Source organism: Cygnus olor, chromosome 1 (assembly GCF_009769625.2).
Source record: "Cygnus olor isolate bCygOlo1 chromosome 1, bCygOlo1.pri.v2, whole genome shotgun sequence".
Taxonomy (NCBI): domain Eukaryota; kingdom Metazoa; phylum Chordata; class Aves; order Anseriformes; family Anatidae; genus Cygnus; species Cygnus olor.
The window spans coordinates 58,237,562-58,262,499 of record NC_049169.1 but is presented as its reverse complement, the minus strand read 5'-3'; the positions used below and the strand labels follow the sequence as shown (position 1 = coordinate 58,262,499).

Below are 24,938 nucleotides of genomic sequence, written 5' to 3'. Positions count from 1 at the left end.
ACATGCCAGGCCAGGGGATTCACAGCTTTGTCCACATACTATGTAGTGAGGGAGAACCAACATCACAGCATTTTTTACATCAGGATTGCAGCTCTCTGTGCATTAGCACAGTGGAGAGTGACAGCCTAGTGCCAGAAACTTGAAATAGCATCTTTTGCGGGGCTCTCAAAGCAACCCAAACCTCCCGGCACAAAATTTTCACTGACTTTTGGGACTTTTCACCATAGGTCACACTTTCAGGTTTTACACTGCTACCAAAAAGGCTGCAGGCCTATTCCTTTCACTCTCTGTATTTTGAAGAATAACAGCAAAGGCTTTCTGTACAGAGAGCACTGCTGTACCTTGTCTGTAGCAAAGAATGAAAGCGATGTGCTGGAAAGTTTGTCATTATAGAGCTGTGCTCATCAGCAAATATCTGCATCAGATCTTTTTATTTTGATCTTTTCTTTGCTTTTTTCCTTTATTCCTTCCCCAGGGTCTCCATGCTATCCCCAAACATACATTATTTTTGCTTATTCCTGTTCTAGTCAGTTAACTTGTACCTGTCTATTTATGCTGAATTGTTAGTATCACGCATACCCTTTGAACACTTTTAAAGAAACCTATGTCAAGTAGATATTGTTCTTGCAGGAACATTTTTTTCTCTTGTGGCTGATAAGGGATATAGTAACAAAATCGCTGAGTCAAACTTGGCAAGTTTAGTTAAATGAACTTTATGAGGCTCCAGTGAAGATGTATTCATAATGAAAAGCTGTAAGCTAGGATTTCTTAACCACAGGGCCATTTTTACTCATCGGAAGGACCAGGTAGAGTTTTCAGTTTGGGCTGGATAAAGATTTCCAGTCACCAAAATGAGCTCTCTGTAACAGAGGGGCATGGAGTAGGGTGGTCACTGCAGATGACCTACATGGTTAATATTGAGGGACCGTTTTCTCTTTGCAGCTCTTACAGGGGAAGGAGTAAAGCTGACTTTGCTTTCAAACAAATGCTGGCTTAATGCTCTGGGCATAGTAGGTGGTGTGCATGATCCTTTGTGACAGAGGTGATGTTACCATGAAATCTGTCTTGTCTGGTTCTATCCCATATCTCAAAACATAAAGGATGGGTAGCAGACATTGCTTGGAGTAGTTGTGTCAGCAATGACCTGGAAGATTTGCTTTGTGAAAGCTGCCCTTAGTCTAAATGTCTTCAGAACGATAAGTGAATTATGCTACATTTGTGACAGAATGACTGGAAATAGACCCAAACTGAACAGCTCAGACCAAGAAGTTGAGGATTTGGTTCCAGGGATTTAACTTGTTGTATTACAGAGCAAGGAGCAAATGAGAAATTCAGTTTTGCGCAGAAGGTATTTCATAGCCTGGTTAGTAGAAACCTTTGGTGCATAAATCAAGGCTTAGCTCAAGCCTCAGGTTAGATTTGCTATTGAGCTTTAATGCTTATAAATGCTTTTTACAGTTTAAATGATGTCAGCCTTCGATGTTTATGAAACCGTGGAAGTGCTGAGTCGAAAACATTCACATTAATAAGGAAACGCTGGGAACCACTGGGATAGTGCCAGTGTCAACCAGTGTTATTAAGCTAAGAAGTTCTTTGGCATGGCTGAGCTAGGGAAGATCATACCCAATTTATCTCTTGTGGTTAGTCATTTGATTCATGGCTTCTGAGTCATGGCTTTGTCTTGGACTGAAAATACCAACTTTCTGATCAACTGGCTAAGAAAAATGGATTATTTTTTTTAGAAATGTTTGACCATATTTTCATGCTAACTGGAGATAGGGCACTCATTTACCAGGAACATATCTTAGTAGCAGCCAGTTCCTTGCTGATACGTTGCTATATTGATCTCCCTGTCTACAGTGCCTCTGACTCTGATATGAGTTTAAACAGTGAGATTTATTTCTTTGATGACCTGTGCAGATTAGTGCAGCAATACAGTTGCTGTCTTGTGCCAGTGGGTACCTGGCTGAGACCGAGTGTTCACAACCCTGCCTTTTCCATACAGTGGAAAGGATTTGGGATTCTGGGCAAATATAAAGGTTCCTTTGCTTTGGTGTTGTCCTCAGGTGCTGCACTAAGCGAAGTGTAAATTTTCCGTATGTCTTTGGAGTTTCCTCATCAGACAACCCTGAGACAGGAAATATGATAGAAATAAGTGGCTTTGTTAGTGCTCTAGTCACTGCTCAGTAGCTTCGTTAAGGTAAAGATACTAAATGAGTGAAATCACTGTTTTTCATCTAATTGCGGATGGTGATTAATAGGATTCCATTTGATTTGGTTAAAAAAAATAAAAAAATCTTTTCCTTGGGATGGGAGAAGTCTACTCATTAGGGTTGCTAAAAAGCAACTGCAGTTTCTGGGTGACACCCAGCTCAATGCCCTTTGTCTCTGCTCTGTTTTGGATACACCTCCATCATTTCCCACATGTGTTTTTCAGCGGTCACAAAGCTTTGTGGTAAGATACAGTAGGAAGATATTATTAATGCTATTTCATAATGCAGCTATGGTCACGCAAGACTCTGGGCAGATGGAAGCTCTCTGAGGTTTTTCTGTTGTGTGTTTTGAAGGTGGTGCACTCCCTAACATAACATACCCTGCGTGTCTCAGCCAAAAACACCCAAATGAGAAGTGGAGAATATCAGTTTTATCTACCAAAGTTGAGTGAAAAGCCACACAAAACAAGTCTCATTGGTTGCCACTTGGACATGTCTAGAAAGCCACTTTCACAAAGAGGCCCATAAATGCTCACTAAAACCACAGGGTTTCTTTTTTGTTGTTGTTGCTGTTGCTTTGTTTATTTGTTTCCCCAGTGGTACTCCTTTGGCTGAAGGAGTTTGAAAACACTGTGGTTTTGGGCCTTCTTTATGCTTAATCCGTCCTCATGTCCCTCCACCCTGCCTTGTAGAAAGCCCAGGTTAAGGAGCCTGATTCACAGTTGTGTCGTCTGGTTTAATGCTGAAAGTAACAGCAGGACAAAATCAGGGAAAGTGATCACTCAGTCCTGGGGCAAACATGGCCTTCAGCAGGATGCAAGCAGGAGAAGACGACTCCTCAGTGTAGCTGGAAGTTGCATCTTTGCTGATCTTTCCCTCTTAGGAAGTCCACAGGCAAATAAACTGCGTGGCAGAAGAGAGAGGGAAGGGTATAATCTTCATCGTTGTGACTTTTAAGCAGAGATTAGTTTGGAAAGCCAGGAAGCCCAGTGTTTGGGGAGAACAAAAGAGTGGTTTGGGTGAGGCAGTACTTGCCACAATTACAGGGGGAGACATTTGGGGTCGGGTGCAGCTGTTGCGTGCATGGGGGCAAGCGTGGGCTAACTCCATGATTACAGCAGAGTTGTGCCAGATGTGCATCAGCCTATGCGAGTGCTCGTCTTCACATACAGCCTTTTTATTCCTGTTCATGGCAAGCTGCTTATTCTCCTCTTTTAGCTTTCTCTCTCTAACATTTATGATGAACAATTGTCTGCTCCTTGTAATTGGGAGGGCGTTACAAGCCATGAATGCCTTTGTTGCGGTAAACCACTTCCTCATCATGTCTCTTATGTCCTCGCTTTGTAAGAACAGAATAAGCTCTCTTTGGCATCTGAAAATAGGATAACATCAAGTTTTCTGCATCTGTCCAACTGAGCATCTGCAGGGTCTATTATGCCAGATGCATTTAACCTGGCCTGGCACCAGAAACGTTATTTCCATTCCCAGAATGCCCCAGGATGTAATTGGATGTCAAATCCACATACATTACGCAGGTTCAAGCAGACTACTGCAGCTTGCCACAAGCTTGCATTGTCCATTTGCTTTAAAAATAAAAGCCAGTGTTTCACTTGCTGAAACTTGTTGCACAGCTTGTAAACACAAACAGCCAATATCTTTGTCCTAGGACTTTTTAATGCAAAGGTGTACACTGCTTTTTTCTTAAAGTATTTGTAAATTGGTTTATATATAGCTTATACATAGAATCATAGAATCACAGAAAGGCTCAGGCTGGAAGGGACCTTAAAGACCATCCAGTTCCAGCCTCCCTCCGTTCCTCCGTCCCTCCCTCCCTCCCACTAGACCAGTTGTGAACTGTCAATGTGGTCCAAGGATCCCAGCCCAAAAGCAGTTGTGGTAAGCTAATATCTCAGCTTCCACAAGAACAAGTGATGGGGGTGGGATTAATCCTTCTGCTGAAGGCTGGTCAAGATTTGCAGACCATTCAAGTGAGATTAAATGATACGAAGCTTTATTTTGGTTCTTGATAGGACTATTTATCCCATTTTCCTGATTTGTGGAAGGGTTGCCTGAATAAGGAAATGCGGCTGACATAGGTGGAAGATCTCTCCCGGGGTCCCTGACAGCATTAACTATGTTGCCCACCCTTGAGTCTCTCCTCTCCATCTCAACCATCCTGAGTGCCACCTTAGGCCAAGCCATGAGGTGTCCCCTCCCATTCAGAGCATGGCCCCTGGCACCTCTGGGGCTTACCCTCTCAGTCTAAAGTCTGGAAAAGCTGAATCTTGCTATTAATTCTTGCCTAGTACAGTGTGGGAGAACATATCTACTTGTGCTGGGCTCACAGGAAAAGCTGTTGGAAGGCACGAAGGGGCTGCTGATGAGTGATACTGAAATGAGTGGTATCCTGGCCCAGATGACCACTGCTAGAACACCACTGATTTAATGTAGAGGTAGCATTTAATTTAATAACATGTGCTAATTGTTAACCCTGTTAATTTTGCAGTGAAGACAAGATTTCAGTGATGCTCCAAAAAAGAAGGGTAAATAAAAGCTGAATGTAAAGCCCAATGTAGCAAGATTTCCTCTGCAGAATGGATGCTTGCTTTTTCATTGCACCAGCTGAATTCTCTAAAATAAACAGAATAACCAATTTAAAGCAGATGCATGGAACAACAATCAGGTTTCATTTCTGGTTTTAATCTTTTTGAACCACAGCATTTGGCACTCGGAGCTCAAAGGAACTGCAGGCTGTATCAGGAGTTTGCTGTAACTTAGCAGCTTGGAGGAAGCAGATTTGTGACTACATAACAGGGAGAGATGAAACAGCTCTGTTCAGATAACTGGATTATAATAAAATATGCAAGTTGGAACCTGGAGACAAATGAACATCCAGAGCTTCTTCCCATGAAATGTTATCAAATGCAGCTTGGGAACAACAGAGCTGAACAGTCAGTGGCCAGCTCCAGCACTGCGTCTGAAGTGATGAAACAGTGAACTCAGGAGTTTTATTGGTAGTTACTATTCTGTGTGCCACCAAAAAAAAAAAAAAAAAGAAAAAAAAGTGTGGAGTAAATCAATGTTATGTGAAATCTGGGCTCATGAATGAAGAGTAGTCCGATACCATTTCAGTTCCCTTTGTGAATTCTGGGAGCGCCTTCTTCTTTTTTTTTTTTTTTTTTTACAAGGCAGCAAAACCAAAAAAAATCATGAAAGCCACATGGGCCTGATTTCCCATTTCCCTGCTCGCTGTGCTATCATTTACCTCAGAGACTTTGCATCGCATTGTGTGACTACCCACAGCATCTGATCCCATGAGGCTGAAGTCATTCTTCAAACAGCAATCGTCTTTTAAGGACTCGATGGAGGGGGAAGATGATGCCAGGCAAGACAGCAAAGCCCACACAAAGAAATATCTTTCAGACAAGCTGGAAATTCCCTGGAGACCAGTCTTGTGACATGGTTACACCATCACAGACACTTTTCCAAAACAGTGGCTATGATGGGTGCCTCTTGACAATTTGCCTGAGAAAAAAAGTGAAAAGCAGGGTGTTACTTACCTGCATGTTCACACCGGGTTGCTGGGACATTTGCTGAGAGCAGAGATACCCCAAAACAGTATTGGAGGAAAGCTTCACAAATTTGTTGGGACCTCAGCAGGGTCTTCTTGTTTCTGCTTATTTCTTCCATGTAGTTTGAAGGGATAATTTAGATGCTATCGCTCTGGGATGTGTGAGCCATTCAAAAAAACCTTTCTCTGGAAAACCAGATCTCTCTGGGTGCCCGGGTGAATGGCAGGCTGGGCCCGCTGCTGCTGTGTCCGCCCGTCTTTGGAGACGCAGGTTATTTCAACTGTCTCTCCTTTGCTTCAAGTCAAGAGGGAGAGAGGGCTGTGGCTGCAGTAGCAGGGGAGGGATGCAGCGCAGAGGCTTGCTCTGAATGAAGTGGTAAGGAGCAGGATGGTATGCACGAGGGTAGAGCCCAGTCCATCACTTAGCAAACGAGTTTTCTCTCATTTGCCCTTTGTTTCTGATTCTTTCTTCACTTTTTTTTTTTTTTTTCCTTTGTGAGTGATTTATCCTTAAGTGATTTATCTTTATGTTCCCTGTAAGTAGACATTAAGTAGCAGTAAAAATTCAAAGGAATCTCTGTCACAGTGTCTGATGAACACCACTAACCTGCAGTGAAGATATCTACCTTGTCATGTTCACTGAAGGCTCATATCCTGATTCAAACTATGGTCTGCTGATGGTTTTTTCTTCCTGGATTTACAGCTCTGAATGGTGAGATCACAGCACAGCCTGATATTTCTTGTCCTTTCCAAATGTGGAGAAAGACTCCCTTTTGCAGCTCACATACGTGTAATTCATTTGTGTTCACAGCCTCCCATTTGGATCTCCAGGTCTTTTTAAAAACAACTCCACTCCTCCCCCTTCTCCACTGCTTACATGTAGGTTCAGCATGCATTAGCCTATTTCTGTATAACGACACTCACAAAACAATACCAGAAATTATGAAACCACTTAAGCTTTCAGGCAAAAAAAAAATAAAAATCTGAAACTGTTTATATTTACAAATGGTACCTATTTAAACAGTTCTTGCAACTATTGCTTCCTCTGGTAGCAAGTTTAATAATAATAAGTAAAAAAAAAAAAAAAAAAAGAATTTAATTCCAAAAGGATAAATATGACAACAGATATTTACAGAAGAATTGGACTGTTTTTATGAAAAGAACATTTTCTCCGCAGCTTTCCAAATGGTATCTAAACAACTGGACTTGCAAAGATTAAAACACAATCTATTAGTCCAGCGCAGAAAAAATATAACCCCAAGCGTTCTTGCAATAACAGCACATTACTGATAGAGTGGAGACTGCAGTGCCATTCTTCTACCCCATAATTCTCTTTTATTTCATTAAACTCCTTCTGCAACACAAAGAGATTGTTATGTGAAATAGGTGAATAATTTCTGCATAATATTTTCCAAAAATGCATGAATAAAGAAGAGGAAATACATAGGCTTTGCTTGCAGAAATGGCACTTAGCCCTTGAGAAGCATCAAAGAAACTTAGAAGTGTGGGACAATGAGCAAATTTTCCAACCCAGACCTTGCGCACTGCAGCCCTGCCCCTGTAGTCTCCCTTTGAGGCATGTGGATGTTTGCATATTTTGATGGGCACGATGACAGCCTTATCAACTGATAGGAGCTTCATCCTGAGTTCTGCTGAGAAATAACAGTAAAGCTGTATTTGGATGCTACATGAACTCAATTATCCCTTTCTTTAGAAACAATGCAACGAGAGACGCCTCTGTCTTGCTGGTCAGGTAAGATATGAAGAAGAGATTAAACCACCACAACTTCCAAACCAATGGGCTACAAGAGCAGTTTGCTCCTTTCCATAACAGGCTGCTGTTTTTCTTGCAGCATCCTAAGAGACATCTGGGTGGTGTGGCAGGTGCCTTGGACAAAGAAGTGGACACCTAAACCCAAGTGTGTAATGAGTGCATGCTGCCACCCACCTGAAGTACAGCCATGGAGAGCAATGACTCCGGTGACACCTTCCTTATGTACTGAGTCCGGGGGGATCAGTCCAGGACTGATGCACCTTCAAGGTGTTGATGCTGCACGCCTAGGACAGGCCCTCCAGTGCTGCCCACGATGGATGGTTTTGCTGCACTGTCATTTGCACTTAGTGATTTCCAACGTACCTAGCCTAAGTTTATGATGTAGGAAAAAACCCAGTAAGGAATAATATGCAAATAAAAGAGACCTGAATGAAGGTTGCTTATTTTTGTTTGTTTGTTTTCCTAATGTGATAGTTTATGAGCTGTTAATATAATAATGCATTGTTATTTGTTTCCCCTAGACATGAATTTCTATGCTTTTTGAATATTTGAACTCATTTGAAATTTCCTGATAAATATGCTGCAACTTCTACGGAGACTAACAATTAACATAAATATTTTTAAAAGATAAATCTTATTTTTCAAGCCTTTGAGCAACTCAATTAATTTTCATGCTAATTGAACTCTTTTCCAATCCTCGGTTTTCAAACTGATCTAATTATAATCTGTGCGTGGATGCTCCCCCTACCACAACCTTCCCCCATATTTCAGTGTTAAACTCAGTTTGCTACTTGTTTTCTTTTTCTAGGATCTGAAGTATCAGATTGGCAAGAATAATGCAAAAATATAGAAGTGATTTTTTTGTTTGTTTGTGTTTTTTTGTTGTTGTTGTTGTTTAGGCAACTTTTCTATCAGGAGAGAAATAAATAAAACTGGGAAAAAAAAAAAAAAGAAGACAATTTATCATCATACAACCCTGAACATGATGATAAAGGAGAGTTATTCACCAGAAATTAAGATGCCCTTTTATCCCTGGTGACTTTGACCACTTGCAAAGCCTTTAGGCACCCGTAAAGTGTGGGCCTGTCATTCCTCTGATATGCCTTTGACAGAGAGGAGTGTCTTCACTCTAAAGGCATCTGACCATCCTGTACTCGGGGCTGATCCTCGCAGTACCACATGACATCATTCCGCATGTTTTAGTGGTTACCAATTGCTTTGCTGGACAGTAAAAGAAGCTGATCGAAGCTGAGTTCAAGAGATACGTTGATGATATATTTTTTGAAGCGCTTTCCCTAACCAAGCCCTGCATTCTCCTCCAGAATCAACAAAAGGCATATGCTTTGTAGGCTTGCAAAAGGAAACTTCTTCAGGTTGTTTCCTAATTTTTATTTTATTTCCAGGGGACTGGCTTGCTCCGAATATATCTTCGTCCTGAGCACTAGAAGAACAAAGTGCTAAATATTGCATCATGATACAGAGCTGCTGCTGGAAGAGGCTCCGCAGATGGAGCGGAGGGCCATGGCATGCTGTGCATTCCTTGCTTGCAGTCAACTCAGCTTAAAAAGATAAAATGCAATCTGCTGCTTGCTATCTGTCATGAGAAATGAAGCCTGATAATTTTGGAGTAATGTTTAGCTTGCCATTCTTGGGCCATTACACTGAGCTAGCAGTGCTGGAGAAGGGATTTATTTCCTTCTCTCTCTCTTACTGTAGTAAATCTCAGATTAATAATGCTGCAGCCTTCAAAGTCTGTTTTGTTCATAGCTGCTGGCTGGGGAACAGGCAAAAACAACGATCAGATTTGCAATGAATTGGGCATTAAATCCCTTCAAAAAGTGTCTCTTGGCACCACAGTGAGGAGCTATTAACAACATTCCTGGATGACTGTAGAAAAATAACACGTTTTTATAAATGACTATAATGTCTTGGGTTAGCTACCTGACAAATAGGTGTTTTCTGTTTGTTTAACACCCATTTCTTCCTGCAGAGGCTCTGTTCCATTGCTGCTTTATAGGACCATAAAAGGGAATCAGACCCTACTTTAAATGGGAATCAGGCCTTCGGGAGGCAGCCACCAGGACAATCTCAGCATGCCAGGGCAACGTGCATCGGTTGCTTGTGATCCCTGAAGTGAATGGGAACCAGCAGCTGCAGCATTTGTTTGCATCCTCAACTAAAGTATATTAAAAAATACCCAGAAAGTGAAAAACTCTGAAGAAGAAATAGTAGCTAATGGTGGGGACTCCAGCAATAAGGCTGACTTGGCTCAGGATAACAAATGACTTTTAGGCGTGACTATCCAAAGCATCAGAGTTGACTGCTGTGTTAAGGTCACCACTTGCTTATGGCTGATCTTCTTGGACGAGGATTGCTGCTTTTCCAAGATAATGCAAGCAAAACTTTAAAAATCATCCTAAGGGTTTCACTTTCAAAATTACATTAGTTTTTGTAACTTTTGAGCCATTGTTCCTTGTGTCTAAATATAGGGATGTGCATTGCAAAGTCAAAAACTATATGCTGAAAATTTTTCTGACTTGTACAGGATACTTTTTAGGCTACTACATTCATTGTGAGTGAATGCTACATACAGAAATGGGAGTGAGAGTTGCTTATACCAGTTCAAAGCTTACCTTACAGAACATCAGCTAGTGCCTTGCTGGTGTAAGGTGTTGACTGTTAGATGGAGGCATCACTCCCCGTTGATAGGGCAGTGAACACTTGCGATAGAGATGCTGGTAGTAGTTGTCTGACTGGATGGGTATTGAAAGCAAAGAAGAGAAATGTGGAGGGAACGGGCTGTCTCATAAATTAGAGCTTACCTTCTACATTTTGAAGCACACAGTGAATTCAAAGTCCCCAGGGAGAAGCAAGGAAGAAGAGGGAGCAATGTGATGTGTCTTTGTTGTTGTTGGAGGGTGCTATCCAGGTAGAGTTGCCACCAAACAACCTTTTCTTTAGAAGAAGAATTTCGTTTTTCCATGTGTTGTGTCTGTATGCAGTGAAACATTTATTCCAAGAAGCAAGCTTATGCACGTGTGGTTCAGGGAGCTGAATTGTTTTAGAAGAGGACACACAGCAAACCAGGATAGTCAAGGGAATTAGGACAGAGTTCACAAAGGAAATTTTGACATTGCCCATAGCTGACTGACAACACAGCAAGTGGGAAGAGCACAGGAAGGTCACGGAGTGGTCAGTTTTCTAAAGATGGAGATGTCAGAAGCACAAACCCAGGCAGGACATACTGACTGCACCCTTAAATGGTCTTTGCTGCAAGAATGCTTAGTGGGGGGTAAGAAATTTCTTGCCTCGTCTTACTGGAAGAGGTGGGAAACGAGGAAGTTTGTGGGAGTAAAATCCATTGCCTTGATCTGACCATTCCCTAACGTCACTCGAGGGTCCTGTCTAATCCCTCTCTCTGGCAATGTTGTTGTCCATCTGTGTTTATCTCTACTCTGAGTGTCCCGTCGGCTTTTAAATTTGTGGATGTGCTCCAGATTCAGTGATGAATTTGTACTTTATGATATTTATATCTCCACCCTTCCTTGATCATTGCACAATAATTCATGCTGGAATGTCTAACCCCAGGTTTTTAAAGAGGTCTCACTGATTTAGGGGAAAAAAAAAAAAAGGCAATTTCTTCCTAAAAAATCTACACCTCTCTAGCAGTAGAGAAGAATACAACTAAGAATGAGGCAGTTAGCTTTGAATTGTGTCATAGAGAGCCTGAACCTCACCAGACTGTGAGATTTGTGAATTATAGTGGCATGAAAAAATGTGCCCTAGAAAACAAGTAGTTGCAGTTTGCAAAAAAAGTAGGGAACAAAATCCAGAGGAGCATGATCCAACACAGGGAAAAGCAAAGCTTTGGCACGTCTAGCAAGCAGTAATGAGGCAGTTGATCTATTGATTGTGCAGCAGTTAGCAGAACAGAAGAGAAAATGAACGCAGTATGTATTTTCTAGATGAGTCATGTCATATCTAGATGAGTTGTGTCATATCCCCAGCAGCCCCAGCAATGGACAAGTGGTCTCAGAGTAATTTGTGTTACTGCCAGCTGTGACTCTGCCTGGTGGCCACTGGCTTCCCCAGAGGTACAGTCTGGGGGGGGCTGTGCAGAGGTCTGTATTTTCCTTCTGATTTTGTGGTGTCCTGCACGCCTGTGGTAGCATCTGCACATCTTTCCCCCCATCCACCTCGGTACATCCTTCCCTGCTCCTCTTCCCGGGGAAATGAGCTTTCCCTCCAGCAGGACCAGAAGCATTGTGGTGGGACACAGGGACACTGGCTTTCCTTGCCAGGGAAGCTCATGGAGTAGATTATCTTGAGTGTCATCATGCGGCACTTACAGGGCAACCATGCGATCAGGCCCAGTCAGCATGGGTTTATGAAAGGCAGGTCCTGCTTGACGAACCTGATCTCCTTCTATGACAAAGTGACATGCTTAGTGGATGAGGGAAAGGCTGTGGATGTGGTCTACCTTGATTTCAGTAAGGCTTTTGACACTGTTTCCCACAACATTCTCCTCAACAAACTGGCTACTCGTGGCTTGGACTGGCGTACGCTTCGTTGGGTTAAAAACTGGCTGGGTAGCCGGGCCCAAAGAGTTGTGATGAATGGAGTCAAATCCAGTTGGAGGCCGGTCACTAGTGGCGTCCCCCAGGGCTCAGTACTGGGGTCGGTCCTCTTTAATATCTTTATCGATGATCTGGATGAGGGGATTGAGTGCACCCTCAGTAAGTTTGCAGATGACACCAAGTTAGGTGCATGTGTCGATCTGCTTGAGGGTAGGAAGGCTCTGCAGGAGGATCTGGATAGGCTGGACCGATGGGCTGAGGCCAACTGTATGAAGTTCAACAAGGCCAAGTGCCGGGTCCTGCCCCTGGGGCGCAACAACCCCAAGCAGAGCTACGGACTGGGAGATGAGTGGTTGGAAAGCTGCCTGGCAGAGGACCTGGGAGTATTGGTTGATAGTCGGCTGAATATGAGACAGCAGTGTGCTCAGGTGGCCAAGAAGGCCAACAGCATCCTGGCTTGTATAAGCAGCAGTGTGGCCAGCAGGTCTAGGGAAGTGATTGTCGCCCTGTACTCGGCTCTGGTGAGGCCGCACCTCGAGTACTGTGTTCAGTTTTGGGCCCCTCACTACAAGAAGGACATGGAGGTGCTCGAGAGAGTCCAGAGAAGGGTGACCAAGCTGGTGAGGGGTCTGGAGAACAAGTCTTACGAGGAGCAGCTGAGGGAGCTGGGATTGTTCAGCCTGGAGAAGAGGAGGCTCAGGAGTGACCTTATTGCTCTCTATAGGTACCTTAAAGGAGGCTGTAGCGAGGTGGGGATTGGTCTATTCTCCCACATGCCTGGTGACAGGACGAGGGGGAATGGGCTAAAGTTGCGCCAGGGGAGGTTTAGGTTGGATATTAAGAAAAACTTCTTTACTGAAAGGGTTGTTAGGGATTGGAATGGGCTGCCCAGGGAAGTGTTTGAGTCACCATCCCTGGATGTCTTTAAAAGACGTTTAGATGTTGAGCTTAGCGATATGGTTTAGTGAAGGACTTGTTAGTGTTAGGTCAGAGGTTGGACTAGGTGATCTTGGAGGTCTCTTCCAACCTAGATGATTCTGTGATTCTGTGATTCTGTGTGATTCTGTGATTCTGTGGGACATTGAACAGTAGAGTTTGCCCCGGTGTTCTTACTGAGCATACCCAGTCTGGCATGATTAGTAGGGACTTAGATAAAGTGCCAAGAAATACAAATATACTGAGAACAGGGTGAAGAAAGATAGAATATATTTATGCTAGGAGGTAGCATGGCCCAGGAGGAGCAGGTCTGCAGCGTGAGATGCTTGGAGCCAGGAACACTGCTGATGGGTTTTCGTAGTAGAAGAGCTCTAGTGTGGCCCTGAGAAGGTTGATGGTTGGAGTAGAGTAAGGTACCTTTCTGGATGGCATCTTGGAGTTTGATATCAACTGAGGAGGTCCTATTCATGCACTCTGAGACTGTTCCTCCATGTAAACCAAAGTGTAGGGTATGGGGATACTAGAAAAATCTGTTTCAAAAGTACACACATGGTCTGTGTTAAAATGCTGAAGTAGACACACTATCTCGGGCTGGAGTCAGCCCCAGCTGCCAAAAAGTGAACATCTGACAGAAGAAGACAGAGGGACGTGCGTAATGAAAAAAGAATTGTGAACAACTCAGTGGTAAGAAAATCTGCAAACAGACTACATTGTCTGAAAAATGTATATATATTTTCTATACCAGGGACATGCTCACAGCCCCAAGGCATAATGTCATTGTGATTCTTTCTCCTTGCTGTCACCACTTCTAATGTTCCTCCTCTGTAAAGGCCAAAAAGGACATTGGTCAGGGATGCCATCACCTACCTTTCTCAGGAAATTCTACATCCATTGTGAATGTGGTGCTCTGACAATTGAGTAGCATAGAAACTCCTTAATAGGTCTGCTAGAAGGATAGCAGCTGGGGTCTTGGGTACAGCCTAAGCAGTCCTGGACAGCCATGTCACTGAGATGTTGCTCACAAGGTCCTTGGATTTGTGCTTGCTAGAAAATTGTATACAGCACCTACAAACTCTTCCCCAGTCAGCTATGGCAACAGGCTCAAATCATTCATACAAAAGAAGACAACTTTTATACTATTGCAATAAGGTCTAATATGACCCAGGAAGAGAGCCCAAGTGTTCACCACCAGTGACCCAGACCCCTAAAAAGCAGGGAACAGATAAATGTGCAAATGGCACTTGATCTAGGTGATGTTTTTCTGACTCCTTTGAATATCTTTATTCAGAAACCCTACAGTCTGAGAGCTAAAACAGCATGTAGGCCCAGATTTTCCCTTAAAATCTTCCCTGACACTCCTAAATATTTAGTGTTCAGGAAAGTGAAGGAGGATGGAGAGCATTTTAAGATCCATATCTGAAACCAGCACAGAGCCTCTTTCCCACAAAGAATCATGAGGAGCCAAGTGCACCCCAGAGATGCTCCACATCCTACCAAACTCCCCAGAAGCTGGTCTTTATCACAGATAAACAACAACTTCTGTTCATGTATGTGGCTGTAGAAATTCAGATTTTGAAGTTATCTCAAAAATACGTAGAAGTGAATCAGTGAATACAGTAATCACTAATAGAAGGAAATGACAATGCTGGGAGGGTAAACTAGAGTTATATTTTTCCTCCAAAAGTAAGGAAAACTTTCTTCTCTGGAATGGCATACATAGGTCAAAAGTACATGCAATATAATGAGTAATGGACTTTACATGCCTGCAAAAATGCAATTACTGTGTTAGGCATTTAGTATAATAAATTTACCGAAGCAGAAATAGACATCTACTGAAGCTGTCTCTAATATATACTCATAGCTCTCCAAAAGTTTATTTTTGGGTTTGCTTTTATATTATTCATTTATTGCACAGAGGCTAGATTTAAGGGATCAAAATCTGACTAACAGTTACAAACTTCTGACTGAATATTTTTATTCTTAGCCTGTCACAGACCTCTATTTTTAGTCAGCTGGAACAGTGGCAGGGTTATTAGCATCAGTAATTTCTGGTGTTTGTGATACATTTTTAGAATCTTACCCAAGAGGAAGTATTTTATTTAATCTGTTCAAAAATTTTGGGGAGGTTGATTTTTTAATGTTGACTTTATTGCATGTTATATTTTCAAGACCAAGAAGGCCACTATAAATTTTGATATTTATGTTATAGTCGAATATTACAGAAATCAGACCGATAAACAGAAATGGTTAGGATTTTTTTTAGCAGAATTGAGCAAGTTGCACAGTTACTGGCATCCTTAAAGGGACTGAGCACAGTCATATACCATGCTTTTGTTAATTATAATTATTTAATATTAGGAATATTAATTTCATTATATGAAATAATATTTAGAGTTAGTTATCAGTACTTTTGAGAATCAAACCATGTGTCTGTTTGCTTTAGTTTCCTTCAAGTAATCGGGGTTTAATGTAGTTATTTACAACACGATAGCAATATAGGAAATAATCTGGGAATCAAAACACCTGAATGTTTTTCTGGGAAGAGTGGATGACCGTGAACAAAAGAAGACATCACCTTTCTTACACAGCAGTGTCCAAAGATTACTCACCTTTGTGCAGTACGTTGTGATTCACAGATGGTAAGTGGTCTGCAAGAAATATGTTTTGTTGTCTCTATAAAGGTATAACGACAGAAATGGTTACTTCAGTGAGAATTAAAGACAGTCAAACAATACATTCAGAGTTAACAAGAATTTACGTCTCCATCTTAAACATATGATTTAGTTGGATCCGATTCTTAGATCTAGCTGGATCAGACTATTGTTCCTGCAGAAAGGTTCACATTAATTTAAACTACAGTATGATAGTACCATTTTGTTTGAATATTTGAGGGTCTGACCCAGTGAATAATGAAGTCAGTTGAAAACTCACATTGAATCCAAAGAAATCCTGAACAGATGGTATGATTTGCAATGGGAAAAGGATGAGTAATTGACATACATGTCAGGTAATCTGCTACTTACTAGAAAAATAACATAATTAAAGGAGGAAAAAGCGTGGGAGAGCACGAGTATGAGCATGTGGACATGAGCCTGCACTTGATATCAGAGTGTTTGCAGCTTGCCTGTCATTTTTCATATGATTCCTTAAGTGGTATAATTATACTTAGTGAACTGGGTATAATGAGAACATGACGCAAAATGCAACATGCAAACATTTTAGCTTAAGTTAAAACCTACTTTTGCTTGATCTCTTGTTTTGCTTCCAGTATAGCTAGGTGTTTGAGGAGATAGCTGTCAATAAAAAAATATTTTCTGATAAAATGAAATGAAGTCCTTTTTCCTCTGACCACTGTGTATTTCAAGGCTGCCAAAATCCCTTCTCACTCATTTTTTGGCTGTAAGAATTCAATAGTTATTTAATTTTATTCTTGTAGATATTGAGTCGTTCTAGAACCTCAGCAATTCACTCATTTCAGCATAACATGATTGTCCTCTACACTTTTCTGTCACCTGTTGCAAGTGTGTAGTATTTCTGCAGTAACTTGTAACTGAGGTCATATTTGTTACAAAGCAAGAATAAGTTACTCAAGGAACTCCAGAAAGATGTTAGTGGCCAAGCAAAATCATTTGAAAAGATATATGAATATGAGTAGGTGCCTTTTCTAAAAGATTTCAAGAACAATTTCGACATAACTGGTGACATGTAGCAACATTTACTGCATGCAGAAGATAGTAGAGGCATCCTATTATTTCAGGGAACAGCTTCGTTGAAGATAAACTCAGCAGTCCTTTCTTTCCCCTTCCCAAAAGTCCCCTTCCCTCCCCGCTAAGTTGGTGGGTTAATTATGATCAAGCACTTTGCACTGAGTGCCCGCACTGTTGCTGTCATTTAAATGTGCAGCCAGCTCTTTGCATCACCTCCATTTCTGCAGAGTGCAGTGCTGGGAATGGCAGAAGTAAAAGCCCAGCAAAACTTGAGAAGGAGACAGGCTGATGGAGATTGGGGCTCAAACAATATTAAAAACCCCTGCTGTGCCTGTTATTCCTTCATACTTTAAGGCAAATATGAAGTAATAGCAGTAAAATGGGAAGAATCAGCAGTAGCACATAGATGCATGCCAGCAACATGGGTAATTGTCATCTACACATCAGTTGCTTAAAATACCACATAAGACAATGCAGAAAACAATGCAGAGGGCTCACTGCTAATCTGGCCTGTGGCTTCTTCACAGTTCACTGCCACTGAAAAGAGCACTCCAAACACTGAGGAAAATGTTGTCCGTTGGAATCACAGCTTCTGTTTTACAGCCCAGGGATTCTGGGTTGCAAAACAGGCACAAAAATCCTACCAGCAATTCAAATAATTTAGAGGTCAGTACAACATCCGTACCAAAAATAATATGGGTCGGTCTGCCTGGAATTTAGTGAAGTGAAACAGAGTTTTGCTTCCAAAAGCACAGATATGAGCTGAAGTCTTATTTTTAAATGTTATTTCACAGCGGATCATCAGGCAGCAGCCTATGGGCATGTCCACCCCACAGAGCTGGGCCCAGACCCCTGGCAGCCTCTCAAGAGAATGGTGTGCCTCCACGGCACAATGTGGGGATGCAAGAAGGTGCTGGCTCATGTCCCAGCTGCAACATAGATGGCTTTATGTGGGGCTGCACACAAGCTAATAATCCCTTTTTTGAAACCAGGCCAATTAGCGATTATATTGCATCCGGCTCTGGAAATAGGTAGCTCAGGGCACTTTGCCTCAATACTCCATTGCTGGGTGTAGACATGCCTTAAACCACAGCACAGTGCTGAAGAGACACTGAGTCCTACGTTGTTTTTTAAAGTCACCTCTGAAAATCATGATGGGTGTGGGGGGATCCTTCATCTTACTTAATTTTCTGTTGAGATACACTGCTTGAGGTCCTTCAGCTCATCGCATGTCAACCTTGGCCAACACAAGTCATTACGGCTTCCTGTCTAGGAAGCAGGCCGAGCCCTTCTGATTTAAGAGTCCCAGCGGGGCAGGGAGGCACATAAGTAGGTAAGACATCGCAGTGGTGACTCCAGGAAGGAGCATGGCCACCCAGGCAGGAGAGGAGGAACAAGGCATCATGCTCTGAGTTCTCTCTTCTACGAGGTTAGAGAAGGCCTCAGTTCATTTCATTACAACCCCCCGCTTACGCAGCACGACCCAGTTTCAAGTTCTGCTCTGGGCCTCTGCACTCTTTCCCTCTCTGTCTTTGTCTCCCTGTTTCTATTTTGTTCCTGATTCCCTTGTGCCAGCTGCATGCCCACCATGACATTCAGCGGGAGCTTGGGCAGCATCCTCACCCCCAGTGCTGTGATGTGGGCTCGGGGGGCCTGCCTCAGCCCCCCATGACAAGGGGGGGCCGAGGTGCCCGATTATTATAAGTATGCTCGCACACATAGTTCCTGCGTTGTCTTTTCTTCCACGAACTTCTGGTTCAAGAGAATATTATGTGTAAAATTACACTCATCTTTTTACCAGCAGACCCCAAATACTCATAGTATATTTTACTCAGAGATGCTATATTTTCAGCCATTGTATGTTGCTTTCATTGGTAAAATAGTAAAATGATCTTGATTCTAATATCACAGTTACTGCTGACGCAACACTGGCTTTGCTCCACTGATTTTGATGAGTTACTCCCATGCTGACTTTTTCGGGATTATTTCAGTCAACAGATTTTTTGCCTCGGAATTTCTGGTTGTTTCCGGACAGCTTACTACTGAAGTTTCTTCTCTAGCTGTTTTTGAAAGGCTTGTTTCTGCTGCTGAAGCTGTTTGGACTGGAGCTTTCTCCTTCCCCGCCAGGATTCTCCCTTAGCTCAGCGATGCCAGCAGCTCCTAATCCCATGTTTCTGACATCACGGCCAGTTTCCATGGGAACATCTGAGCACCGTACACACCACGACCTGATTTTTCTGCAGAAACCATATAGGAGAAGGGATGAAATCAGAGGGAGCTCTTTCATTCATATTACATACACAAATACAAATGTATGTGAAAAAACAGCTGGGGAAGAGTGCAAAAAGTGGAAACCCAGAAATTATTTTTGTTTTTGTGTTTAAGGTGTAGGATGGAAGAAGACAGAAAGTCTTCTTGTGTGTTTCCTAAATTCCTAGCTCTTGGTCTTGTGCTGGACTTGGGTAGTGTGACTTCACCCAGGCAGCTCACTGCCAGGGCCTTCTCTGCATGGATATTAAGGTGCTGGGTTTGAGGTTGCTGTTGTTCATGAAGTTTCCATACTTGTTCCAAATTTGGATAGTTGAAAGAGGACGCAGATTTATTCCTTTTCTTTTACCCCTAGATGCTCTGTGTTGTTAATTTGCTAGCAAACAGAAGAAATTCCTATCCCTTGAATGATTCATTCAAATTACACTGCACTTTACCTTTCTTTCAGCAACACTTAGGTTTCTCACTGAACTGAAAATACGCGATAATGTGCTCTGATTTTTTAGATAATTTCTTTCTTCCTGTACTTAGTTGTCCAACTCTGAAGATCTCTACCTGTCATCTAAGGAGAAATGCTTGTGCTGAAACTGGTGCTGTTAGGGTGGAATTTCCTTTATTAAGCTGCACTGACTTCATTGAGCGTGCATAAATGAAGCCTATTGCAATGTAGTCACATCTCATCCAGAGTTACTTTATATTTAAAAAAAAAAAGAAAAAGAAATATTTTAGTCATATGTTAGTTGTATGTACCTGATGGGGGGGGGGGAAGGGGGGGTGCAGATTACATATTACATTTTCCTGGGTCAAAATACAAGCAAATGTGCAAACATTGGAGAAATTTCACATTATTGTCCTGCTTGTCATGGACACTGTCTGGGGAAGCTATGGAAATGAGCAGGAATGCTCACTCCTTACTTTTAACTGTTTTACTGTGACCAATGGGTTCTTATTTGGCATTGGTATATGAGCTGAAACTCCTGAAAAGGAGGGGTTGGCTTCCTGATGATTACAGCCACCAGTATTCAAATGCTGTAGTACACGGCCTGATGTAATCCAGTTTCATAAAATATGTCCAGAACTGGTAAAAATAATTACTACTTTAGTGAGAAGCTAACCTGCAAAATCTTGTTTGGTAGGCCAGACTACTCTGCTGTATGGATTGAACGTGCAATTTCTTTGATGACAACATTTTGTTTAAGCTGGTGAATGACGCTCTGCCTTGCCAATTTATGACACAATTTCCCTCTGGGCATCCCTTTTGGCTTATCCATTACTGCCAAGATGAGTGAATTGAATCATCTGGTAGTACTTGAGTTCCACATCTCACCCCAATAAATGGCTGATGGTCAAGCTGACTCAGCTGCTGCTGTACGTTATTCCCCTAAATTTGTTACATTTACTTAATTAATTCATTCCTGCTTTCAGACGTTGGAAGCTGATAAGGGAAGGTTGCCCTTAACTCAGTTCCTATTTCTTAACTTAAACATTTGATTAAATGTAGTAATAAAATTACATTAGTCCTTTGAACTCATATCTATCCATGATTCAAAGGATTAAAAGAAGTTAATCCAATCTTCTAAAGAGGATTTTGAAGTTTTGAGACTATCTTTTTTCTCGGGGGCACACTGTGTTGTGTTAGCCCCCTTTTTCCTTTTTTTTTTTTTTTTTTTTTGTAATTATCCATCACCTATAGATTTGCAAGCCTTGAAGGGACTGCTGCAACTACTTTATCTGCCTGCTGCCTGCCCTGGGCCCTTGTGCTCTTCCATGGGTTCCCACACAGGAGGGGCTCATTCTACCTTTCTTCATAATGAGCTCTCTGATAAAGCCCCCACAAAACAGATGATGTACTGTGGAAGACAAATATAACATATACTTTTTCCTCATGTCTTCTTTCACTTCAGTGGACTGACAACCACCAATAAGACCTGTTTCTCCATCCAGTTCACGAATGTTATGAAGGTTGTATTTTGTTGGCTAAGCACAAAAGGTTGAATATCCCTAAATTCCTCAGATGCCTGATGAATTACCACAGACAATTAACAAAAGAGAGACCTTTCTCTCCTCCCACCAAAAGTCACTTCAAAACCTGCACCTGGCCCTAATCTTTTCTACTTGAACTAATTGGTATTCACAGTGGCATATGGAACAAGGCTCCTTTGGCTAATAACGAAGTATTTCAAACTACAAAGAGATTTCATAATATTGCTTGTTCATTTTGTCTATACTTTACAATGATTCACCTTTGCAGGAACTGTGGTTCTCAACAATTTTGAAAACAAGCACGCAAAGAGCAAGTGAGTCTGAGAAAGCAGGGGAATTTTCATAATTAAAGCTTCCTGAGAAAGGGATCAGAGAACATTAGATTTTGTTCATCTTCTTGAATAGTTCATATATACTTACACAAAAATCTGAAGGAGTTTCTAGTCTGTGTTGGTACTGTGTAGAAGTGGAAGCTTTATTTATTTTTAAGTAGACATGTCAAGTTGAATTTCATATTGTTACACAGGGCACATAATGTTATTAATATTTTACCAACAATCTTTTGGAAGGCAGTTAATAGCCATTAAGGCCACAAGGCATCAATGCAATTACCTGCTCAGGAACCATAATCAGTGAGTCCAGAAAATTCTGCAATAGAATAAATTATTCTTTCCAAATGCATTAGTACAACAGCTTCTGGGTCTTATCTTTTAGGAAAGCATTCACTTTTAACATGAAGACAATAGACAACAATATATTAACCAATATAATACTCTACAAAGTGTAATTTGTGGCTGTTTCAAAATAGAAATTCTCATGCTTTCCTTATTTTAATATCCATTTACTTTTTTAGAGAAGGAGATTTCTCTCCTTTTTCATCAAGAACCCACAGATATCAGGTCTTAACCAGGCGGGTCCAAATCCCTTCAGAGGATGTTTGGTCCTGCACATCTCATCTCCTGGACAGAGGCTCCTACCTGCCTTTGAGCTGGGGCTGTCACAATGTCTTTTGTGGACACATGCAAGTGTGGAACGTAAACGTTCTACTTCGTGTAAAATAATTCAGTTTTTAATGGAGTCGGGGGTAATCTTTTCTCCTTTCTTATGTAGTTTTGGTGTTACTTTAAGCACTGGTTTATGTATGGAAGTAAAACCCCCACCTCTCCCCATTCATTTGAGCTGTAAAACCATGGGGATATGGAGCCACTCTGTATTCCTGTGCCCAAGCAGCGTTGAAATAGTTAAGTAAATTAAGACAGCTCCAAGAAGAAGAGTTGGCAGAGCCTCACATAAAGTCATTGCACGATGAGAGTGTTCACCCAGGGAGGTGGGTAACATGCACACAAATGTCCCCAGGCAGGTGCTGGAACTTTACCTGTTCCCTAGATGAACAGAGATTAACTAACTACTGGGCTCTTGGCTAAAAAGCAAGCAGGCCTTTCACTTATCTTTTGAAAGACATAAAACCAGCTTTGGTTTGTGAAATAAATAAATAAATAGGAGTCTGGCTCCAGGGGAAGAGTCAAGATTATGAATTGCTGGCGAAGATGGGCACTTCCCTGCAGTTCAGTGAGGGATTTGGCAAACGCAAGTGGTGAGACTTGCTTGTCGGGTCTCTCCTCCTCACAGGCAGGTGAGGCTAGTACCACCGTGCTGCAGTTCTGTATGTCCTGCCATAGGAGTGTAACCTGGGAGCATCTGTTGGAGTCGGTGATGATGACGTCTTCAGGACAAAGCTGTTGCCTACTTTCAGTGTGTATACTGGCTATCCCACATAGGGATATGGCTGGCATTACTTGCAGACAGTAAGTATCTTGATGCTTCCTATCGACTAATATGCCTTGTTCATGTAAGAGAGATTGGTCTGATTTCATTTCCCACCTTCCCTACAAAGGCTATCCAGCTAGGGCTATGGCACTCCTGCATGGCATCTAAAATCCTTGCTGCAGTAGTTACATGCAGCAGCGACTGGATTGGATGTGCTATTGTATTGCTGTGATTCACTTGTAATGATGATCTTTGCCACCATTTTTTTAGTAAGTAGATTGTTTGAAGCATTACCTAGTACATTTGACCCATAAAAAAAGAATCCTTGTCATCATTAAGTTAATATCAAAAGGAGAGGGCTCTTGGTATAGAGATTACAGATATATCTTTGTGGATTAGGACTTAATAGAAAAAAAACTCACAGAATTCCTCATTTGTTCCATCCCCCGTCATGCAAGGCACTAAGCAAAACGGTATCTTGTAGCAATTGCTCAGCACATGCGAAGAGGAAAGATAATTCAGAAGGCCTTGGCACACAATTCAGTTTGGTGTCATTCACTGAAAGGGAACAGAATAGATTTAGCTAATAGAATAGATTTAGCTAATAGAATAGAATAGAGCTAAGCAGAAGCTGCAGCAGAGCTCTGACATCTTGCAGTCCACCAAGAGGCGTGGAATTAACATTTTAGGTGTTTTGTGGTTTTGATTATTTTTTAAATACACTTTCCAAATCCCGCTTGAATATTTCCCCTTGGATCCTGTTCTCATTCGATGCCCAATGAATCAAACCCCTGGATATCTCTGAGGGCTTCCTTCCCTGCCTATAAACTATAGTTATTAATGCAGCTTTTTTTGCTTTCTGCAATGTCCATGGCTTGTAAATGTAAATATGGAAATTGAAATAGGTTTGTTTAGAATGGTATGCTCAGAGGCCCAAAAGCTGACAAAATGGGGTAGTTGTCATAATCTACCAAACCTGCCTTCTGTGTGATTTATGCGTCGTGTGGCAAATGTGGAAAGTCAAAGCTAGAAACTCTGGTTTGATAAAGTGTTTGTATGAAGAATAGTTCTTACAGTGTTTGTAGAAGACTGTCATGGCTTAAAAATGTTGTGGCAGATCAAGAGGTGGCTTCAGTTTCAAGCATGAGAATCCCCCTGGTTATGAACACCAACAGTTTGGCACGGAGAACAAAGCCAAAATAGAATTTGAAATAGCCTTTTGAATAGCAGCAGGTTAGGAATAAGACCATATCACAGTTAAGGAGAAAATAACCACAGGGCAAAGAAAGAAAGTGGGGAAATTCACAGGAGGGACCCAGTGAAGGAAATTTCATTTTAGTGTGATGTCTCTTCTTGGTCTGGGGGTTATCTGATGTGACTACAACTGTTATGCACTGTGGTTGCAGGCAAATAACTTTCTGCAAACTATGAAAATAACTGTTTTCGCGTTTCATTCCTAACCTCTTTCACTGGGGAAAAAAAAAAAAAGTATTGTTTCCTCTTTAAAAAATGTATTGTTGAGGACAGCAGTTTTGTGTCGGAAGTTTAGTCTTGTGTCACTCAGTAGTTACATACATCCTGTCCATGGGTCTTGGCTGCATCAGACTGAAGTAAGTAACAAAACAAAAGTACAGAGCAGATACTGTGCAGGCAGACACCCAAAGCTCCTTGGTCTCTGTAACATCCACAGATGTGCTGCTCTTGTCTTTCCTTCCAGCTCATCAGCATTTCAAAATCACATGTTAGTGTCTGGTCAGATCCCTTTGAGATACCAGTTTGGAATCCCTTTCAAATATCTCATTTAACATTAAGTTCCATAAAAAGACAAAAGGTGTTACTTCTTGAAGGAAGCAGGTTTTCCCCAGGGGATTACATGACTGTTGTTATTGCCTTTGCTCCTATGCCTCTTTCCCTACATCATATTTCTTACAATGCTTTAAGGGGCCTGAAATGCTTTCCACTTTGACATATTCTGGGGGAAAAAAAAAATGCTATAAATCTTTGCTCATGAATAATGAGATCATGAGAACTAGAGGGACATTCATATGAAAATGTCAGAGAAGATCAACGAGGTCTGGGGGAGCTGATTTTGGAACATTTTTCTGCCTCTTCTGTACAAAGTTAAAGATAACAGAAAAAAAA

General features: G+C 41.7%; 2 long non-coding RNA genes across 3 annotated transcripts in view; one reads left to right on the top strand and one right to left on the bottom strand.

The window, feature by feature from the left end:
- LOC121071621 overlaps positions 1–7,992 on the top strand; it is a 44,301-nt gene extending 36,309 nt beyond the window's left edge. Inside the window, exons 3-4 of one of the 2 annotated variants that reach the window (XR_005820724.1) lie at positions 4,720–7,537; positions 7,638–7,992. This is a non-coding gene — a long non-coding RNA (uncharacterized LOC121071621). Of the gene's footprint in view, positions 1–4,719 lie in introns of both variants that reach the window. The other variant, XR_005820723.1, reaches the window with a different exon arrangement.
- A 5,791-nt stretch (positions 7,993–13,783) lies between these two features.
- Positions 13,784–18,926, bottom strand: LOC121078086. Its single transcript, XR_005824454.1, has 3 exons — positions 18,819–18,926; positions 15,681–15,744; positions 13,784–13,893 (listed from the first exon to the last, which is right to left on the bottom strand). It is a non-coding gene; the product is annotated as an uncharacterized LOC121078086 (long non-coding RNA).
- Positions 18,927–24,938: the final 6,012 nt, after the last annotated feature.